Source organism: Nicotiana tabacum, chromosome 4 (genome assembly GCF_000715075.1).
Source record: "Nicotiana tabacum cultivar K326 chromosome 4, ASM71507v2, whole genome shotgun sequence".
NCBI classification, from domain to species: Eukaryota; Viridiplantae; Streptophyta; class Magnoliopsida; order Solanales; family Solanaceae; genus Nicotiana; species Nicotiana tabacum.
The window spans coordinates 46,282,892-46,288,953 of NC_134083.1; positions in this window are offsets into that span (position 1 = coordinate 46,282,892).

Below are 6,062 nucleotides of genomic sequence, written 5' to 3' on the forward strand. Positions count from 1 at the left end.
GCGCATTACCCTAAGTGGAGCATAAGACTGAATACCATCCAATCCTATGAGTACCAAATAAGAATGGTATGCAGACTCACAAATGACCTCTTTAGAGGAGAACCAATCGTAGTTCCAAGTGATCTGTTTGGCAGACAGAGTAAGAAGTAGTTCTTTCCAGGTGTCAATCCCCTCTGGTAAGTCACATTCGTCAATTCTTTTCTGGTGATCATAAGTATGATTGGGCCATAGCTCACTAAAATTAGTGATCGTAGGATGACGATAGAAATGCTCCAAAAACCATATCTGTAACAAAATGTTGCAACCATCAAAGTTTCGCGCGCCCATTTTACATCTAGTTAAAGCACGAAAAATGCAAGAAAGAATCATAGGGACCAAAGTATAACCACCCCCTTCTGAGGTCAGAGCCTCAACTACACCTGCCAAGTGGATGTCAATGCGTCCCTCTCTTTCCGGAAAAACTACACGCCCCAAAAAAGTGACCATAAATGCAAACCTTCTATGTACCTTCCATGTTTCCTTATCTTCCTTTGATTTCAATTTTCCCACATTCCTTTCGAAATTGCATTCTATGCCATACAACTGAAACAAAAAGCCCAACTTAACCCATTTGCCTCCTAGACCTTCATATTGTCCGTAATTTATGTTCAAAAGCTTCAGAAACCTACCCTCGTTCATAGTTTTTGGTACTATGGACCTTTGGCGGCGAAAATTGCGGCCCCACCCCTGGAAATGGGCAATTTCCTCCAAGGTTGGAGTCATGTCATAGTCGGTAAAATGGAACACATTATTTTCAGGATCCCAGTACAGAATCAAAGCTTCAATCACATCCCTCCTAGGATTTATCGTAATCATGTGAACCAAATGTCCCAAGTATTTCTTTATCTAGTTTCGCTCATATTCCTTAAAGTCTCTCCACCAATTCCACAACAACTGTGGTATCTGATCGACAATCAAAAAATCTGGTATCCCTTCTGATCTGGGCCTCTTTTCAGATTTACCTCTTTCCCCACTCATGGTATACCTGTCTACCCAGACACGGGATTAGGTTTTGATCAAACATATTATTAACACATAAAAATTCTGATTTCTTGGGTTTTGACTCTATAAAAGAATATAAATAAATAAAAGCTAAACTGTGGGACTAAAAAATATTTTTGGATTTAGTATTTTTTTTTTAAAAAAATTTGGGCCGGAACCGATGAGGTTTGCCTGCGTATCTCACATCCTGGTGAGAATCAGACCCACGTAGTTCGGTTAAAATCGACTATATTTTTTTTCTTTAAAAACCATATGCACTAAACCACATCATTTTTTCTCTCTTCGTTCAACTGATAAATGCTAAAGCCAGTCGACATGCAAGCCTCCCAAATAATACAACAAGTAGGACATAACATGACATAATGGTCTCAACAATGCCTGTCCTAAAACAGAACTCGACCTCTGTGTCGAGCGTTGCTAAGTCAAATGCACATGATGCAAATAAAGCGTAGCCTACTAGGGATATTCATTGCTTGTGGCTTGTTCTTCTAAGTTTATAAATCCTAAAGGAGATGGTATCTAGACCTGGCTTACCCGGGCGGACAACCCGAGCCGAGGAGCGTCAAGCGTCACTAGTAGTAGAACAGCACTGGCTAGCTAACGGCTCTCCCGCCTAAGCATGTGTGACTAAATCCTTCACTAGAAGCTGGTAGGCTAACTGGCTTTATCTCAAGATATAAATTTTGTGATGCTGGTAGGCAAACACAACATAACTAACTATAAGAAGACTCAGAGGGGTGCGAGAGGATACAATTTATATGTACAGTTCAACAATATCAAAACGGAAAAAAGTGGACAAGTAACACATTAGGCCCAAATAAATCACAATATATACAAAAATTAATAAAGTCAAACAAAGTCAATGTACAAGCTCGAATTCTTAGGGTTTTCCCAGCAGAGTCGCCAGAGCTGTCACACCCCTTTTCTACCCCCGAAAAAGATATGAAGTGGATTAATGGGTTTTTCCAATTAAAGTAACAAAATTGAGTAGGGATTATTTTATTTACAGAGTCGCCACTTGGAATTGATTTTGTTGGTGTTCCAAGTCACCTTTTATTTGAATCCCTAATCAAAGGATGATTTGACTCTATTATTATTGGTCTGCGAAAATAAAGTCCGGGTAAGGAATTCTGTTAATCGGGGAGAAGGTGTAAGGCATTCCCCGAATCCGTGGTTCTAGCACGATCGCTTTTATTGACTAACTTAGCTTAAATTAATTTTTGGATAAAACTGTGATTTATCGATTCCCATATTTTACCTACCCGCTTTTAATTATTAAAATATGAAATTATCTTTGAAACGAATCACGGGTGTGAATTCGTATTGTTTATTGTGCCAAAATCATATCACGCGTACCTGCACAAAATTAATAGCATTTTATTATATTAAGATTGTTTTGGCCAAAGTTGCATCAACACATACTTCGATTTTAATTTTGAAAATCACAATTATATCACGTGAACATATACATAATCTCGATAAACTAACTAAAGCGTGCCTAAACCACTCCATCGGTGTTCATTATTCTTCCTAAACTTTAAGATTATTGTAAAGCCATGATTTATGGAATTATTATAGAATAGTTTTCTGAGTAATACTATGAATTTCAAAGTCACTTAATCAAAGATACAACTCACAATCATGCCCAAAATATTTTGTTCAAACACTACCGTAGTCAATATCAAGTTTAAAGTTCTATGGCCCAACTAAATAGTTTATATGCTTAATTTAATCCTAAATAGTTAACCAAAATCTATCACACATAAGTCAGATGCAACAACTGAAAATTATAAATTCATTAATGATAAAATGCATTAATATTTAGATAAAGTAACATTAGATATAAAGTTACGACTTACTACATATTTCATATTTTTTTAACTAACTAAACAATGGCCTACTCCTTTAAGCCAGCAACGAGCAACGAAAGGGAAAGAACCAAGAAAGTGAAATTTACAATACTTCATATAACTCATTCAAACCCAAAGTGGGCAAAATCGAAAATGCCAAAATCAGATGGACAACTAAACCATTTTGAACTAATCTAAAACAAGACAATTAAGCAATAAAATAAGGAAAACGTGATTTAAAATAGAAAAAAAAGAGAAGAAATTTATGATTATTAACAGAATTAGACCAGTAAGAGAAATAAATGATTAAATTCAATATCACAAACAAAAGGAACTCACATCACTGTTCAAAACATTCATCAAATCAAAGTCATATACTAACATGCTGAAAAAGTAACAATGGAGAAGATGAACCTCAAAGTTGAATCTGAACTTTAAATATTTTATAGCTCTGAAATCCAAAGCGAACAGGATATTGACTGAAGCTCTACTAACAACCTCGTTAGCTCGATCGTGAAACTATACCGACGACCTCGACTGAAAGCCTCGCCGGATCTTCGACGGAGTTTGGTTGCTTGACTGGTTTTCGGAGTTGTCTTGGGGCTGTTTCGATGGGTGTTTTACAACTGGTTTTTTTTTTGGGTCCTTTCTTTTTTCTTTTTTCTTTCCCCCCTATTCGGCTGATTTTGGAAGCTTTTATGTCGTGGTGTTAATTGAGGAGTTAGGGTGAGGGAGATGGTGATTCAAAGCTGTGCAATTTCATACTGCAAAAAGGGGGTAACAATGGCCCTTTTTTCAAGGAGGAAAGTGGGAGCTTTGTTTTTTTGGAGGTTTCCGCAGTGGGGAGTCCATTTCTTTTCTTTAAGGGGAGATCATGTGGGGGTTGTGAGTGAGGGACAAGAGAAAGTGGGTGGAGACAAAGTGTGGGGGACAAAGAGTGGGGACATATGTGGGAAAGATGGAAGAGGAAAAAATTTAAATACGGTCAAAAATTAGGTGCTCACACATCATCTTGTCAATGTCAATATCGATAAAATACCCTTCTGAAACAGGTGAACAAATTAATACTTATATCGATGAACTCTAATTCTATTAGTAGTACGCGTACTCCTTGTATGTTTCTTAAAATAATTGTTGTAATTTTTTTTTGGGATAGTTACACAAATAGCCGGCTAGATTCGATGTTTACTTTTTTAGATTAAACATTAATTATACACAGGTATACACACACATATACTATATATATACTAGTATCTATGAACGTGCGTTGCACGTTAATAATGGCACATGATGATTTAAATATTTATTTATATGAAAGAACAATAAAATTTAATTAATAAGAGAAACTTTATGTATAATAATACAACAATCATCTAAATGCCGAAAATATTATTACATTAGCATAATACATGAATTTAAAATAAAAGGACATCATCAAAACTTACACAAATGATCAATTTTGTCATGTTAGTTAGATAATTATGTATTATAATTTAAAATTTTTTAATATGATGGTATCTTAACGAACACTTCTTTGTTGATAATATTTTTTTGTGTATGTTTCCTCCTAATGCTTTGGTTGCTCTGCCTTAACCAGACTCTTGTTGTCGATCTTGATATCCCTCTTAAAAGTGCAACATACAGTAGTTCGTGCAAGAAAACATATTGCGGTAAATATAGTCCAATATTTAGGATGTTTGTCCTTGTGCTTTATTTATTATATTTGCAAAACATAAACATACTAAAAAATATTTTCACACAAAATTAAAAGAATATTCCTTAGTTTCGGAAGACGAACGTTGAATTCAAGGATAAGAATATACTTAGAAGAACATTGACCAGTGTCTTAATTTTTGTATGTATGACGTTATTGTCAAATTTTTTATATAATATCTGTGTGATATTACATAAGTTATTTGGCGTATTTAAGTTTTTCAGTAGCATGACAGGCATATTTTTCTTCAAAATCAACCTATATACAATGGAAGATCAACTTAGTCTATTATATATACGGTGACACTAACATACGTAAGAAATAATAAACTTGACAACAAACATGTATGGTAGAAGGTCGTTTGGTATTAAAGTATTTAAATATTCTTCTTGGTAGTAATTATTGGTATCATTTTCTGCTGAGTCAAAAACTGGAAAACATTTTGTTCTTACTATAAAACTTTGCAATCAACCTTTTATTTAGTTGATCAACATATTCATTTCTACTAGCTAAGATGTCTTTTTAATTCTATTATGCAATTTGCACAGATTGCGTTTTAATCTAATGATAGAAATATTCCTCTTATTAAATGCACTACTATTACCTTGGGATTGATAACTAAGTATTCATGAAGAACCAAATCATCTTTTATTGGATGCTCTTATTCGTTTCCGATACAAAGCAAGAAGACACTGAATACTGGATCTGTTCTTACTTTATATTTCTTATCAGTTGAATTTTTTTCATTTGAGACTAGAAGTATAACTTTGGCAAGCTGCCTTTTACAGTCTCTGCTTTTGTCGATTTTGGAATTACCGGTAGTACTTGACATAGATTACCTCCCAAACCATTAATTTTTCACCAAACGGTTTATTAATATCCAATATATCTCTAAAACTCCATTTGCCACTTAGCCATAAGTGCTTCATCCCATATTATCAATTTTGCTTTCCTTATAAATTTAGCAACATTGCTCTGCTTTGATATATTTGTGATAGTTATTTAAATTGTTTGAAAAGGTATATCAAATCTAAAGTGGGTGGCCTCACAATAAAATTGGTGTTGGTACACCACTTGCTATTATTGCTAACAGTGTCATGCCTCTTGATATGATATTTGAAAGTAATGCATGACATAGAAATATTATTTCGATTCTGCCGGATACATCTACAAAGAATAATCCCGTTATAGCAGAGTCGACTCCTTATAATATAGTATTGAAAGCTTATTCTTGTTTAATATTTAGCTTTGATTGTACTTTCTTAGACACTTGTATAACATTTTGATTCTTAATAATATATTAATATTTTTACTTTGTGTTCTAACGCTCTTTTTATGGAATAAATTTATGCCCCCTAAGATTTTTTTAACTTGAATAAGAATTTTATTCATGTGATGAATTTAAAAAAATAATTGAATTGGATTCTCTTGCTAAATAATTAATTAAAAGAGTTAAT